Source organism: Sapajus apella, unplaced genomic scaffold (genome assembly GCF_009761245.1).
Source record: "Sapajus apella isolate SASKATOON/1434 unplaced genomic scaffold, GSC_monkey_1.0 scaffold180, whole genome shotgun sequence".
Taxonomy (NCBI): Eukaryota; Metazoa; Chordata; class Mammalia; order Primates; family Cebidae; genus Sapajus; species Sapajus apella.
Genome location: NW_022437120.1, coordinates 1,103,955 through 1,120,935, shown reverse-complemented (window position 1 = coordinate 1,120,935; position 16,981 = coordinate 1,103,955).

The window sequence follows — 16,981 nt, the reverse complement described above, 5'->3', positions numbered from 1 at the left end:
TGGGCAGCTGCTTCCAGTGTGGCTGGGCTGTGAGGTTGGCAGGAGGATTGCCTTCAGGAGGCAAAGACAAGGTGAGGAACAATTTCTATTCTTGCCTTCAGGAGGAGGTTCTGGGCAAGACAAGGCCAAGGGCACTTCCAAGTGTCCCAGAGCTCATTAATCCAGACGCAGGAACTCCGTCCCCTTGGAAGCCCAAAGCAAAAGAAACCAGTCTGGATCAGAACAGGCAGCAGTAGGCCAGTTCAAAGGGAAGACTGTCCAACTATAAGGTACTCAATCATGGAGGCAAGGAGCTTCTGTCCTTGGAGGCCTGTAACAATAAGTGTGATAGCCTTTTGTCAGTGACTATGTGGAGAAGCAAAAATTAGGTGGTGTCTGAGTCTCCCTCAGACCCTGAGATTCCACTGTTCCTTGTGCTCTGAAGCCCCAGCTATGCTCAAGGACTGAGGGGTTTTCCCCATAGGTAACCACTGGACACTGGCAGGATTAGAATAACGTGTGTGTGTGTGTGTGTGTGTGTGTGTGTGTGGAGTGTGTGTAATGAGTGTGTGTGTGTGTGTGTGTGTGTGTGTGTGTGCACGTCCTCATTCAGAGGGTGCTTGGTAGCCATTAAGCTGATGTAATTGTTGTAAATAAACATAAAACATGAGACTGCTGGTAGAGAAAGAACATGGCAGTCTTACCATTCCCTCCCTCCCACCAATCTCTTTAATCTCCCCTTTCTTCCTGCCCATTTCTGCTCTTCTCGCCACCGCCCTCTCTCTTGTGCTCTTCTCTCTCTCTCTTTTTTTCTTTTTTTGAGATGGTGTCTTGCTCTATCACCCAGACTGGAGTGTAGTAGTGGTGTGATCTCTGCTCACTGTAATCTCTACCTCCTGGGTTCAAGCAATTCTGCCTCAGCCTCCCAAGTAGCTGAGATTATAGAGGCCTGCCACCACACCTGGCTAACTTTTGTATTTTAATACGGACAGGGTTTCACCATGTTGGCCAGGCTGGTCTCAAACTCCTGATCTCAGGTGATCCACCCACCTCGGCCTCCCAAAGTGCTGGGATTACAGGTGTGAACCACTGCAGCTGGCATCTTCTCTCATTTCTATTGTTTTTAATGAGTTCACATGGAAGTTAAAATCACTGTCTTCAGCCTGCTAGTTTGATGTTGGTATTTGCATTCGTTGACTTAGGTTCTATAGTGATTTCTGTTCCCAAATCCAAAGGTATCCATCCATCATTCAAGAAATTTCATCAAATGCATTTGCCTGGCTCACTGTTTCAGTATCTTTCTGGTTTAAATCCATCACAGAGGTTACCAAACTCACCCCTGCATTTTAGAGATGGGGACACTGGAGCTCACGGAAGGCAATGGCCAGCCCAGGAGCCGTGAGGGCAGGAGCAAACACTGGTTCCCAGGCCCTGGCATGGTCATCCCCAACCTTAGCCTGCTTCCTCCCCAGCCCAGCACAGGGTCCATTCTGGACTGCTCCTTCTCACTGCTGAGTCATAGCCACTGTCTGCAAAAAAACTCAGAACTGACCCTGTGAAGCATAAATTTCTTAATTTGTTCTAACTCCAACTTCTCATCCCCTCTATATCCTTAGGGAAATAATCCATTTATCTGAAAGTCATCTCTCAAGGTCATGGAGAACAAAAATAAAACAAGACAGAGACACAAAAGTTCTCAGGACAACCAAAGCAGACACCTTGAAGTGCTTCTGGGAAGACTCTAGTCCACAGAGCTCCTCCAGAACATAACTGAAGAGGTAACTCAGGGTGACCTCTGGAAAGCAGGCATCTTCTTCCACGGTGACACCTTATTTCATTAATCATCCCTGAACTTTTCTCATCCTTCTCCTAGCTGCTCTGGCCAACTGAAAGCAAACAAAAATGCTGGGGCTTCCTGGCTTGGTCCCAAACATTCCCCGCCAGGCACTGTGAGCTCCCTGGGGTTTGTGAGCCGTCGGAAGGTGGATGAGGTAGAGTCCACCTGGAAGAGGAGCAGGACCACTAGGGATGGAGCAGAACTGAGATATTGAGGTCTGCCCTCAGCTGAACCCCCGACTGACCCTATGCAAGTGTGAGGACGCCCTGAACCTCAGTTTCCTCATTTGTAAAATGGGGTGAAATATCACACCTCACCAAATGATCCCCAGGATTTAGAGGAGATGATTCATATGGAGGCACTGGGTGCACAGCATCACACATCTGTGGCCCTTGGTTACTGTCAGTGGAATCTGAGTCCTCTCATCCTCCCCAAAAGGCCTCTGCATCACTGACGTCACCTGCTCAGACCGCACTGGACTCATTCTGACATGTGACATTCCTGAGACTCCAGTAATTCTAAATGCTTCTTTCCTCTAATGGAACTGTCTTCTATTCACATTGGGGAAGCACAACATCTCTGACTAGATTCCTTCTTCAGAAGCAGCCAGCCCAACAGGGCTCTGGGCCATCCCTGACCTCTCTGGCCTGGCATTCAGGACTGTACATCCATGGGCCACGCAGGATCTCAGGGCCAAGTGGATGGCAAGAACCCACATAACACAGGGCCACACTTATCCACTCTGACGGGGAAGATTTTTCCAGCAAAGTCTCTGTGTGCTGGGAATGAATTGTCAGGCTTCCAGACAGTTTCTAGATTTGGGCAGAAACTCAACAATGCTGCAGACTGCAGAGGAGGGTATGTCCCTTCCCAGAGAGGCCCCCGAATGGGTGTTGGGCACTCTGACTTGGCCCTGGACAAGCAAGGAGTGAGGGGTCTCGACCACTTCTAACCTTTGGCCACTCTTTACTGTGCCCAAGGTGGGTGAAGACCTGGAAGCCTGAGTGCTGATAGGGCAGGCCAGAGGGGACTGGGGTCATAGTCCCTGACCTTGGCAACCTCCAAGAGGCCCCTCCGAATCTACAGCTGATTTTTAGGGAGGGCCAGGAGTTGGGAAATTTCATGGTGTCCTGGAACAGATCTCCTGTTGAATTTCTGAGCCTTAAAGACAAATCAGCTTTGGGTAAGCTTCTTGGGGTCTGGTTATGCAGGGCCAGGCCCCAGGGAAAATCCTGAAGGTCTCCAAAATACTCACTTGCAGGAAAAGAGGAACCCTTTGTTCCTATTATATATAAGAAAGGAAACCAAAGAATGAATGAGAAATTCCCAGGATGGGTCTCAGCAGGTGTGGTCTACAGAACAAGACAAAAGCAAATGAATAGATCTTCGTTCAGATCCCCTGAGCAGCTAAGAGAATGTGCAGGATTGGGAGAGGCAAGGAATGAGGCCCCTACAGGCAATGCACCTCATCAAAGGACCGACTTCCTTCCTCATTCCCAAGGAATTTCATCTCAGCTCCCACCAGCTGAGGGGTGGAAGCATGTTGTGCTGGAGCAGTTAGGCAGTGTCTGGATTTCTCTTTTAAAAACTGTCTTGGATGGCTCAGCCACCTTGTGCAAGATTTGTAAACCATGTGCAAAACTCAGACTTGTGCAGGCAACCAGAGAAGTTACAAAGCTGCCTTCTGCGTACAGGGCTTCCCCTGCTGAGTTTGTGCTTTGTGTAACCCTGTGACCTCTCTTCTTTCTCTCAACTATTTTTTTTTTAAACCTGTCAAAGCCTTTCTCAGCTGAACTGTCTTGATGGTAGTTTGTAAATGGGCTAGAACCCGCCGCTCTCCTCTGCAACTATGAGTCTGTTTCAAATGCTTCCAAATGGCACGCAGTCTAGGGCCAATTTCCTGAGCACTTTTGACATTGGGCTTTCAAAGATTCCCTTTATATCTAACTTCTGAAATGAAAGTAGATGCATTAACCCCACTTGGGCAAGTTGTCATCAGTGGCTGGCAGGGAAGGAAAGGTATTAGGAGTCCACGGTGCAAGAGCCAGGGACGTGGGATTTGGCACTGGGTAGAGTAGCTGGGAAGGACACAGTTGGCCTAAAGCTAAGGCAGAAAATACTAGTCTACCCTCTGGGGACAGGTTACTCCATAGAGATGACCACAAATAAAGAAAGAAAAACACCCAGGTCAGGTCCTCCCCAGAGTCCACCAGATTCCCTGCCATGGTCTTGACTAGGAACCATGATGTAGGTACTAATCCAGCTGCAGGTACACGTGATATCCCCACTCCCGACCCCAGAGGTCATGCTCATTTTTCCACTTAAGCCAAATTTTTTCTTGCCTTAAGTCAGCACATCCCCAAAACATATATAAAAAGTAGAATCCATAAAGAAAATAAATATTTTGAACCAAGAGGATGAAAACAAGTTGTAAACATGTAACCGAAACAAAATACACATGCGTTCACTTACAGAACCAAACAAGGTTACACTGAATCATTTCCAATTAAAGAAAAGGAAATTTTTTTTTCTTTAGCTCTTAAATTTAGGAAAAGAATCACTGTAGCATGCTCACCTTGAACCAGGGATTAGATACTGTGGTTCTTGTACAAAGGAAAAAATCTGTGAGAGTTATGGAAAACAATTTGGAAATCTAAGGTGAAGGGCGGGGAGAAAAACGGGAAGATTGCATAGTTGTGAAACAGTGGCTTCTCATCAAGGTGAACAAGTGCATCATCTGATAAAATAGCATTTTATATATATTTATTCCTGTTCATTTCTGTTTGCAGTATTTTGTTCTCTGTCCACCAGACATTTCATACACTGAAACATATATACAGTACACACACACACACACACACACACACACACACACACACACACGCACACATGCTAGCACGAAACATCTTTAGTATGCAGCCATCCTTTGAAAGGACCCTGCGCCACTAGTTCTGGTGAAGTTTATATTCACCAATAATACACTTTTATCACATCCTAACCCACTTCTGGCCAAAACTCATCTCTTGTATTCTTTCAATTGTAACTAAAGGGGGTAGGGTGCAGTGGAAAAGGAAGGAGACATCAAGGAAAGTCTCAGAAATGGTTCTCTTCTCTTGCCAAACTCCTGTGGAAATGCCTCACATTTTGGTTAGGGGGACACTATTTTTTAAGAGATGGGAAAAACAACTGCCTCTTTTTTTTTTTTTTTTCCTAAGCTTTCTTGAGGTAAACATTGGTTAACGCCCTAGGCAGGGGATATTTTTACAGCGCTGTACAGACACCTTGGAAGAAAGAAGAAATGACACAAAAGCATAACATCAATGCTCAGAACATTTAAAAAAACACATCTACATCTTGATTGATTCCCCTTTCCTTACATTCAGCCTACTCTTTCTAATAACATGTGGAACAGAACAGAAAGATGAATAATTTCCCACATCTCACTGGGCATCCTTTATCCCATACCCAATGTAAACCTCTCTTGTGCATATACTAAAAGTTGTGAATGAACTAACAAAATAAAGATGAGCATACTGTACATTTTTCCATTCTATCTGCCTCAAGCATATATATATATATGTATATAAATATATATATATATATGATAGTTTACATTAATATAAGAAATAGCAAAGGTCTTTTCATTATACTTTATACAGAATCTCTGCATCTTATCTTTATTTTCTATTCTCTCTGTCTCACGTTTTGGATAAACAATTGGCTATAGCAATCTATAGTAAGGCTTCACAGAAAGAATTCTGCATGTTTTTTTTTTTCTCTAAGAACCAAAGTATATAAAATGAGGTTTGATTCTAGCACCTTATACAGTATTAGTGATGTTGTTCCCTTGGGAGAAATGAGCACTACCCAACGCCCTAGGTGAATATCCATCAGTTACAGAATGTTTAAGGTATTGCCAAAGGCAGGACAGAAAACATAGCAGAGATGGAGAAATAAGAGCAGAACAAAACAAAACCCCAAGATTTAAGTCTTAGCAACATATAAACAGGACCTTAAAAACATGTCAAGTTGCTGTCTCCAAATTAATAATGATCTAGTGATTCAGTATCATCAATTAATCCTTTTAAGTTACTCTTCCCCATGAGGTAAGGAAATTTTATGATTCTCATTGTAGATAGAGAACCCATGTGTGGGACTTATGCAGGTCACAGGGGAAACTGAGTCAGGACATGAAGTGAAGGATGCCCAACGTCCAGCCTCTTATTCCCAAACTGTCCCCTGCCACCTTTGATTGGTGAGTCGAGATTTTGGAAAAAGCAGCTTATTGGCCACTAACGAGGAAGCAAAACAAACAAAGAATTAAAAGAAATATATATCAGCACCAAAGGAAGTTCAAAAGAAGCTGCACTTTGCTCCCTTATCAAATATTCTGTGTTATGGAGACAGCAACTTTCACAAGAAGGAAGAAGAAAACTTGTCACAGGAGAGTAACCCATCTCATCTGTTGGTGCCCTTCCCAAATGTCAATATCCTCAGGACAGCCATTAGTTCCAGTTGAGTAGTATATATTTTTGTAGAGGAATGGTCAACTCCCACCAAAGCTGCATCAGAACCTCAATTATATAGTTATATAACTATAGTGATCTATCTATACCTATATCTATGTATATATTTATACATTAAAGTCTTTTACTGCACTGGCACATAATACCAATTGCTGGCATTGCTGTTTGCTGCAAGTGGCCGCCTTGAGTGGAGTTACACAACAGAGAAGCACCACGAGAAAAGGCACCACAAGGTTCGAGAAGTTAAATTGTTTGTTGTCACTGCCCTGACCTCGCCATGGTGGGGGAACAGAAAAGTCTTTTGAGCAATTGATTCAAAAGCTCCCAGCCCATGTGCATCTGTCCCTTCCAACTCAGCAGGGAGAGAGGGAAGAAAGAGCATGACATTGTTCTTTTTAATGCGATTTTCTTTTTGGCTAATAGAAAAGAAAAAAGTTTCATTTTTTTAAAAAAATGAGGGGTCTCAGACACTGAAAACCCAGCCCTCCTAAAAAAAGTGAAAAAAAAAAGGACAAAAGTCTTGTGCTAAGGAAAGACCTACATGGAAATCTGTCTTTCTAGCATAATTACTCAGTTGCAAAGCGTTAAAAAAAAAGAAAGAAAATGAAAGAAGTTACATCCATAGGCACAGTTTGCCACAAATAGCACCAGGTCTAGATTAGTGAGGACAGACAGATGTCCACATCTGTCCACATAGCTGAGAACCATGGGTGTTGACTCTGAGTCAACATTACTCCATCCTCATAGTCTGGCCAAGAAAATGGAAGTCATTGGCCATCTGGAGCACCAAGAGTTAAATGTGCCACTGATGAACTGGAAAAGGAGAGGAGGCAGTGGAGGACTGCAGAGTGGATATTAAACGGCATTTTAATTTTTATTGGCATACTTGCCGGCCTTCAAATACTCCTTCCTAGGTTCTCCTTCCAGGCAGGGAGCCATATCCCACATGGCAATGGGGAACCTGTATCTGTGGCAGGAAGATCTGAACACGGTGTGGGGGATACAGGGGCACAGCGTTCTCTACAGCCATTGTCCTTCCTGACTCTAGGTCTGGGTTGGACAAGGGAGGTCAACTGGCCGTGCTGGTGTGACCTGCAGCATCTTACCTGCAGGACTTACTTTCCACTGTCCAAGCTGGTGGTGACAAGATAGGGAGACCTGCAGCCAGGATCAAAGTGGCTCCCTGTGCCGGGGCCTTTCTTCCCAAACCTGGACCAATGCCTCTCCCAAAGACAAGAGGCTGCTTATCAGGCGGGGCAGGGTCCCACCACATAGCCTCTATGATATACTTATTTCCTTGAGCTGGAGGTTGTAGCTAAAATTGGTTTTCAAATTCTGATGCCTGTCTATACTAAAAGTGATGCTCCCAAGTTCAGTATGAGGAAAAGGAATGATTCCTATCACCTTTCAATCTCAGTGATTTACCCAAGCCTACTTTTGGTGCATGGAAAACAGGGCCAAACAAAAGACTTCCAACAGAAGAGTTCTCCATTTGCAAGGAGGCTTCTCTAGCCCCTTCATGGGAACAGAAAAGCCATCCCACCACCACCTCCCTTCCTGGGGGTCTCCTCTTAGGCTATTTTCCACCACACACCTCCTACAATAACAGACTAGAGTATCTGGGAGTCTCTGCCTGTGGTTCTAGGACAGTGGTCTCTGCCCATTTTGCTGTCTTCCATGCCTCTGCCTTTCCATTTACATAAGGTTCTTCGTGCTCCAAGAACCGGTCCAGCAACTGTACTAGGTGAAGTCTAAATGGCAAAGAGCATTCTGAGCTGCTAGGAGTGAGAGGTGAAGATTTTGTTCTTAGCTTTTACACCTTGGGAATTTTCATTCAGTACTTTCCCTCCCCATTGACTTTATCTATGGGCAAAGGCTATGTTTTGCATGTAATAGGTGCTCAGCTAAATTAATTAAGAATAAGGGCTTCTTTCCCCAACCAAAGGGTGCATTAGTTACGTAGCATGTCATCAATCATATGCATAAGGGCTCTCCCTGACCTGTCATACAGGTGTCAATAAGCAATACCTGTGTAGTTTGAGGGTGATCAAGGGCAAGATTACTTCCTAGCCCTCCCCCAAAGCTTTGACTACATCACTTCCAGAGAGATCTTCCCCAGAGAGACGAGGGCAAGAAATCAGCTCATTTCTATTCCTTTAGGTTGAGACTTTGGTTAACAGGAGGTGGTCATGAATCTGCATCTAGGAAGGCCCAGCTCACAGGCTTATAGTTCACTATAGACTATTTTTAATACCAGCAAACTCCAGAGTAAAGGAAGACATGGTATGAGCTTTGGAAGCTATATTCTACTCACTCAGCTCTTCTCAGGATGTAAGAACTAACCATGAGAACTGGATGCCATGAAGGCCAAGGAAAGAAGGAAAAGAATCTCAGCTGGAGGAGTTGAGTTTCATACAGTGACTAAACCTTCACGCAGTGAGCAAACTTCCTGTCCTAGTAAAACTGGAAGAGGAAACGGGGCACCTGCTATTAGCTTGGAGTTGCCAAGTTCTCAAACTTTCCTTTTATATATGCATGCTTACTCAATCACAGGTTCAGTGGTGGTGGGGGGAAATATTTGAAATCTCAAAAGTAATGATATTTATGACTGTGCTTCCTGAAAACCCAAAAGTACACACACACTAACCTGTTTGTCAGCCAGCCAATGTTCAGGGTGGACAGGAGCAGTGAGAATATTTTGTTAGCCCTTTAGGGAATATCACAAATTGTATGTACTCAAGGCTTTGAATTAACTGAGAAGTTCAACAAGTTTTTCTTTGGAGGGCATCAGTTAGCAGCGTCTTCAACCTTACAGAGTGAACATGGGAATGCTTCCTGGGAGAAAAGTATCCAAGAAAAGCTAAGCAAATGCAAGAAAACACCCAAGAAAATCACCATCATTATGAGAAGAGAGATTTTATTCCAGCCTCCTGGCCTCCGCTGGCTGCCTCCCTGTGGCAGGTGGAGGGGTTGAGAGAGCCCGTGACCAGGCACAAGAGAAGCCCAAGATAACCCTGCAGGGCAAAGTCAGTGAGGCCAGAGCCAGGGCCCCCGGTCTGTTCTCAGGCACTCACAGAGCCAGAAAGTTTTGGAAAGCTCAGCCCAGCCTCAGGGAGAAAAATGGATTTGCTTTGAACAGCAAACCACTGTGGCAGCCCCAGACATTAGGAGATGACAGTGACACTCAAGGGGCTCCTTTCTTTCTTCCCCTTCTCTCTCTCTTTCCTTACTTCCTTCCTTCTTGCCTTCCTTCCTCAATCCCTGAGCCCTCAACTTTTTTCTACAACAAATGTGTAATTTTCTTAAAGTAAAAAAAAAAAACACCACATAGAAGGCAGAGTGGCACCATCAGCCCTTCCATGATGGGACTGTCATCTTCTCATGTCATCTTCAGATTTTTTTTTTTCCTATCCCAAGAAGCCAATTTTCTATGACACCAGAAAAACAAAACAAAACAAAAAAGTTTCTTAAAAACATGTCTTGGCACAAAAGAGTCCATGGGAGGAAAAAGATAATGAAAATTGTGTACACTAGAGATTGGGCTGGAGATAGAGGGTTGTGGAAGCCGGAATGTAGGGAACGCAGAGTCAGTCTGCTGCCCTCATGACTGGGGCTACCATGCGAGGGGAAGGAGAGGAGATGGAGGGGGGAGACTGGGTGGTTGGTGCTGGCATGACTATCTGCAGCCACTGGCCGCATGCCACACCCTGGGTATCAGGAGACACAGGCTGTGCACACATGACAGTTTAGAGGAGGGGACCCAAAGCTACCTCTGGGGATGTGGGCTTGAAAGGGTTTCTTCGGGCTTGGACACACCCTGTGATTGCCTCACACCTGATACCAGGTCTTCCAGGTGGACTCTTACTAAGCCTCTGCCTGGATAAGAAACATCCAGGGACCACAGATCCCAACACTGCAGGTGGCCTCCCTTGCTTCTCCAGCCAAAGAAGGAGGCTCAGAGCCAGACTCTGCTCCAGAGAGAACCTTAGGGTTCAGCACACCCTGCTTCAGGAGCACCTGCTTCCTTCAGCTCACCTAAGTGCTCTTCCCACATAACCAAGTATCATGTCTCTCCGGTCATGCCAATTCTGTCCAAGGGCAGAAGGGGCTCTGGGTGGCTTTTCATGCTGTGGGCACCTGGGTTTCTGCTGAAGTCTGTCTGGAAGACCCCAGACTTGTCATCACCACCGCTGCTGTGGGAGGTATGCGGTCCCGCTGAAACGTGTTCTGCCTCCCGCAAAGCGGCTGCCCTGCAGTGTCTCCTGTCTACCAGAGATGCCACGAGGACTTCGTATTTAGGCAGGGGAGACACCTTCCCCAAGTCCTCATGGTTTCATGGGGCCAGGCTCGAACTTGCCTGCAGAGATCGTTGGTGTAGGGGAGCTGGACAGAGCATGTTCGGTTGTCACCAGCCAGAGATCCTGGCGGCCAAATATCATCTACCACTGGCCGGGCTCAGAGCGATAACGTCCAAGATTCCCTGTCCACGGCACACTCCCCTCTCTTTCCCTACTGTGGCGGCTGCTGCACTAATGAATCAGATGTACCTGGTATGATTTAAATTCCAGAATTTCCAGGGAGTTAAGAAAGATGCTTCCTGGGGCTCCCCGGTTGTTCTGTGAATCTACTGAGAATACTGGCAGCAACTAAATCTCTCAAGTCCCAGGAGAACCCTGCTATTGGCTTTCTGTCACTCATGGAGAAAACAAAGGCAAACACCAGCTCAGGGGGGTTTCTTCATGACCCTGTGCCTGGGAGAAGGAAAAAACCATCTAGGCTAGGTCAATTTCAAGTCCGGCAAGAGCCCTAAACATTAGAATACTCTGTTTCATTAAACTGTGTCAGCCCTTTAAGAAAAAGATACATACGCATATATACATATAATATGCCCAAGACTGGCACATTTACGTATCTCGATGGATCAATAAACTTTGAATGGAGTTAAATGGTCATGCACTCCTCTGTTCTGCATAATTCCCAGTAATTTCATAATCTCAGATCATCTCAGAGTTCATGTGGCTTTCAGCGCTCTCTCTCTCTGGCATTTAAAAATCAATGTAATTTCAAACAAATACAAACAAAGCCATCAATAATAAGCAGGTGGCATGAGGTTAGCAGTCAGCAGGGGGAGATGTGAGCAAACACGTCGCAAGGATTGCTGTTGTTATTTTGAAGAGAGAATGCCCTAGACAGCCCAGCCGCTGTGACAACAGCATTTTCACTTAGTGGCCCACATTGGCTTCACAGGTTATCAGTGAGTGTCCCAACTGCCTAAGTAACATCACCTGTTCCTCTCTCCAGCCCTCCACTTCTGTCAAGGCTCAAATAGGACCCAGGGCCACGCCTTTAAAAGGCACATGGATTTTAAAAAAGGAAGAAGCTGAGCCTGTCCTGGGCTTTAGGCAGGCTGGGCCCACTGCAATGCTGGAGGCCCTGTCTCAGTGGGGGTGAAATGACAGCTCCTGCAGGGGCGGGGGCATATTTGGTGGAAGCATGCAGCAACAGTGGTGTCAAGGCAAGTGAAAAGGCTGCAGGGGTTGCATTTGGACAGACAGCTCTGACCTGAAGCAATGTGCGTGGAAGCATGGGCCTCGAAGAAGGCAGGCCTTTTGGAATCAATGCTGGGGGCCGCTCCTAAATACAGGCTGGAGAGGGGCAGAGACGTGGCTGAGACTCTCAGGATGATCTGGGTAAGTTGGGAGCACCAAAGCTGAAGCCCCCTTTCCTTGAGCCCAGGGTTGGTTGAAAGGAAAGGAGCATGGTGCCTCAGGACGACCTCAGCTGCCTAAGGAAACTCACCACAGGCCTCGGCCATCCCATGTCCAATGTACAGGCCACCATGGACCTCAGTCTCACGTCTTTTATAGCAACCAAAGAGCTATTTTCAAATCAAATCACCTTTCCTTTCTCTCCATCCTTTCTTCCTTCTGGAAGGAAAAGAAAGTAACTCTCTTCTTTTCTTAAAGGCTGGCATCATATAATGCTTTCAACAATACAAGTGGCTTCTCTCTGGTTCTAATATGCAGAGGAGGCCCCCACTGGCTTCTGAGGATGTTCTTCTGTGGCAGGAAGATTTCTGAGGATTTAGGGAGACTGCCCTAGCAATACTGAAAGGGCACTCCTAAAGCTAAAAGGCTCTGGGAGCATTTCCAGAAAGCTTCAATTTGGGGCTGGAATTCCAACCTGCTTAGCTCAGTAGGTGGTTTGGCTCTTTGTAGAAATTAGTGAACCTCCAGCATGGCACTGTACAAATAATTTGAATCCTCTGAGATGTGCTACAGTTTAGAATCCAGACTTGGTTCACTGAGTGTGTTTGGGAAGGGAAGAATTTTTTGCACATGGAAAAATAAATAAGAAATTTTAAAAGGCTTTGCTTTATGTGAGGCAGCTAAGAAACTGAAAAATCCTCCCACCAAAAAAAAAAAAAAAAAATGGCAGTCACATGTTTTGATTTGTTTTCGAGTAAAGACCCTCATCTTTGGAAGCCAAGACTTTCCAGCAAACAACAGTGTACCAGACTCTCCAAGGAAACCAACCAGCCCAAATCCCCAGCTATTCCAGGACAGCATAAGTGAATTGTTCTCTGGGTCTGAAGACAGAAGAAAAAGGCTATGGCAAAACTGAAGCTGAGCCTAGAAGGAAAAACTGAAATAACAGAATCATATGTGCTGGTCACAAGGAGCTGTCACTGCTATTTGCCTTCATTTTCCCACAAAGGAAGTAGAACAACCAGTATTTGTTTGCTTCCCACAAGAGCATTCTCTGATAGAAGTCAAAGAATGTAAAGCCATTCCTTCTTGTCTAAATATTAGAGAAGGAAAGGAGAGTAGCTTTTCTGGTGCAGAAAGAGAGAGAACTCCTTTCTTGACCCACATTGAGACAACTCTGTTGTTCTGTCCCCTTGGAATCTTTTAAAAATATACCCATCAATCAAAAGAAAGTGGAGGAACTGGATCAGGTTCCCTTCCTCCACTGCACCTTGCACACAGTAGGTGCTCAACTGGTATTTAGATTTTTAAATAGGAAGCAAGCCTGATCACCATGATACTTTTATCTTCAAAGCGCTTCACCTGCCATGATTACTTAATCCTCACAACACCCCTGTGAGGTAGGTAAACGATATTCTTCCCATCTTACAGAAAGAGAAATTGGCCCTAAGAGTGACTTGACTTAGGTCTGTAGAAGGATAAAGTCCTGGATTTTTTAATTCCAATAACATGATCTGTTCTTGAGAATGTGCCTCTCCTTTCTTTAGATGTTTTCTCCGACCATTTAAAAAAAAATGCTTAAGCATGTCACTCCGTAAAATCAATTTCCTCTGTTTGAAAAGAATATGTTTTTCTATTTCTGCCCCAGACAGTATAGGAAGGAGTGACTAGATGGCCGCTAACGTTTTCCTCCCGCATACTTCAGGAAGCCTTCCTCTTCGTCACCTTCTTCCAACCCATCTACTGAGTCCCGTTGTTCCCCGTGGCTCCATGTGTCCATCTTCAAAGTCAAATTTGGGACAGTTCGTTCACCATCCATCCCAGTCAAAAGCAGGTGCTGATGAGAACGGAGAATCAGGTATGAGGGCTCATGCATTCTCTCCTTCTGTTACTATCAGAAATACCTTGTGGAAATAAACCATCCCAGCAGGACTTGACCTATCCACAGAACAGTCAGATGCACGGTCAAGCCCAAGTCATTCCTGAATTCCAGACTATGATCTCGTCCCTTGTGCTGTCAAAACAATAATATTAACCTCAGAGAGCAGGGTCAGAGCAGGAGGGAAAGGAGTTCTGGTCAGGGCTCCACTGGAAACGAGCAGGAGGCATTGGCAGCAGCCACCGAGACCTGCTCGTGCGAGCTCCATCTCATTTAGGGACAGTTCCAGGATGGCCTTTTTTTCTGGGTGGGAATTGCTATAGCAAAATACACCTGAACTTTAAGGAAAAGGCCAGAGCCAGGTTGACTGATGCAGAATAGCTGAAAAAATGCAGAAAAATTCCAGGAGCTTCTGGAATTTTTCTTTCCAAGAAGATTCTCAGAACCGATAGAAAATCAGCCTCATGGCTGGCCCTCCTGGAACCCCAGTGGCTCCTGGGCTCCCACCTGCCCTCACTCCGGGTCCTGAGAAGAGTGGAGGCTCTCAGGACAGGTCTGTGTTCTTGCTCAGAGTGTATCTTGGTAGTTGAATTGATAACAGTCAAACCATAGTTCAAAAGAAAAAAAAAGGAAAGAAAAAGAAATTCAACGTAACATTTCCAATTCGAATTATAAGAAAAGAATACCTGGATTTAGAAAAAAAAAATTAGTGATATTCTCCAGCCCTGTTTGTCTCTGAATCCTTGCCTGCAGGTTTCACTCAAAGCATGTCAGGGAGGGAAGAAAACCCACATTTGGGACCCACATTTTGACAGATGGAGCAATTGCTTTAAAAAAAAAAAAAGCAACCCAAAGACATGGTGTTTTTCTGTACTCTGCAGAGAGGGAAAGAGAAGGTGAGTCCATTTGATGAGGTGAGCATTGAGATTGAAAAAGAGTGTAAGGAAGAACAAAGGTGAGAGAGATTTCCTGAAGAGCTTGCAACCACCTTAAAAAGAGTCTCCAAATACTCCCCATTCAGTCCTCTTGTCTGCTCAAAGCTCAATGAATATCAGTGTTCAAATGTATCCTTCCATATATTTTCTGATACTTTAGGAAGAATTAACGTTGGGAGATTTGGTGTTAGAATTACAAGTGGCCGGCTTGAGTTAGGTGACCTGGGTCACCTGACCAGGGTACCACTGACCTGGGTTCACAGTGCTATGAAGTCTCTAAGAACTACAGGTATGTGAGACTCCTCCCTGTCCCGCTGTGCTCCCTGTTCATCCTGTGGCTTCTGGGTGCCATGGCACCCAGAAAACACTCTCTCCTCCTGTGGATCCATTTCCCAAGAAATGAAGTCACCACGTTTCCTCATATGATGACTTTGCTACAGGCAACAATGACAAATCCTCCAAGCATCCCTGAGCAGGAGAGAAGGAAGAGATTGGCCTTCTTTCTCTCCACTTTACAGATGGAGAAACCAAGGCACCGAGAGGTGAAGTGAGTTATCCACGATCACAGTGGGGACCCTGAATCAACCTGCGACACTTCCTGATCTTTCTGGGTCTAAGGGAAAGTCCCTAGGAAGTCTGCAGCTAAAACAAATCTCCTGAGCCCACTCTAGCCTGAGGATCCCAGTGCTATGCTGAAGATGGACAAGCAGACCAGGGGAGCTCATTTAACAGATGATGGGCTGTCTGTATCCGCTGTGACAGATGGTCAAACGTTGCATATAGAAGGATGTTCACTGGGTTACCAATTGACACTATACTAAAGGGAAGTTATTTCTTTGTCCTCGTTGGTTTGAGAATGATTTTTAGGAGTAGCGGTCTTGAGATTTTTGTTAGGGATTGACAAGACCAGCATCTCCTGCTGCTACCTACGCACTGTTCTACATGTGAGGGGGCAGCCTGGGGCAGGTGTCCCTAGGTCCTGCCTGCTCATTTCCGATGTGGTCTATTCTTAGCCCTCGACACAAGGTGCTGGCCAAGAGCATGGGGAACTCCCATGGTGGTCCGTCTGCTGTCCTCAGGAGCTGTCATGAATAGCACTCACGACCTTTGGCTCCAGGACATACCAGCCATGGCCTGCCAGCCAGTGCAAGAAAAGCCACAGGAGTAAGGAGCAGATGGTGCCAGGGAGAGCTAAACAAGGCAGACAGGACCAGGCGAGCCAAGGAAGGAGGCTGCAGCAGGATCAAGGCAGCACCCTTGTCTCTTGATATCTGGCCAACAGCAGAAGATACAGTGTTTAAGCAAGAAGTGAAACATTTAGAACAGCTAAGGATGGGTGAGAAAGGGGCTTGTGTTGCCACTGCAAGAATTCAGATTAAGCATCATCTTTTTTCCCAGTGAAGAGGCGTAGGAAAAAAAATCTCTGGGAGGGTAGAGTTGCCTTTTTACCTTTTTACATGTTTTGAAATTGGGAAAGGTACACATTGATTGAGGATGCTGGAAGAAATCCTCTTGCAAGCTCATGGGTTTATAACCTGTGATTGGCTGGCCCCTGCCATTTCCATGTTCTGGAGGTTGAACCGTGGGTGAGAATGGAATGTTGCTTCTATGACAGTGACCAGTTTGGGCTGAGGAGAAAGAGATAGAAGCTTAAAGAAGTTCCCATTGTGCTCATCTCGTTCTCAGCTGGACCTTGATAAGAGGAACCAATATTGATTTGCATTCACTTCCTAAGGGGTAACTGTGTTGTGCTCCATGTGAGGGGCTGCCCAACAGGGTCTAGCAACCAATCAATGTTTGAGAGTGAAATGAATAGAACTGCTCCCTGTAAGACTGGTCCAGCCCCTGGGGTGAGTCCACCTCCCTGGGTCCTTCCATTTCATTCCTGCAGGGTCTTCCCCAGGTCTACCTTAAGCTCCTCCAGATTTCCCTACATGGAGAGTGTCACATGGATCTTGGCGAAATTAATTACAATGAGCTGTCTTCCTTTTACACTATCCAAATTTAAATCTCAACCTTCCCGACCAAATCTGGTTGTGTTAATATTTTTCAGTTTGGCAAAGAAAGAATAGATTTTAACTTCTTGGTAAGAAAATCAAATTAAGGGTACACAAGGA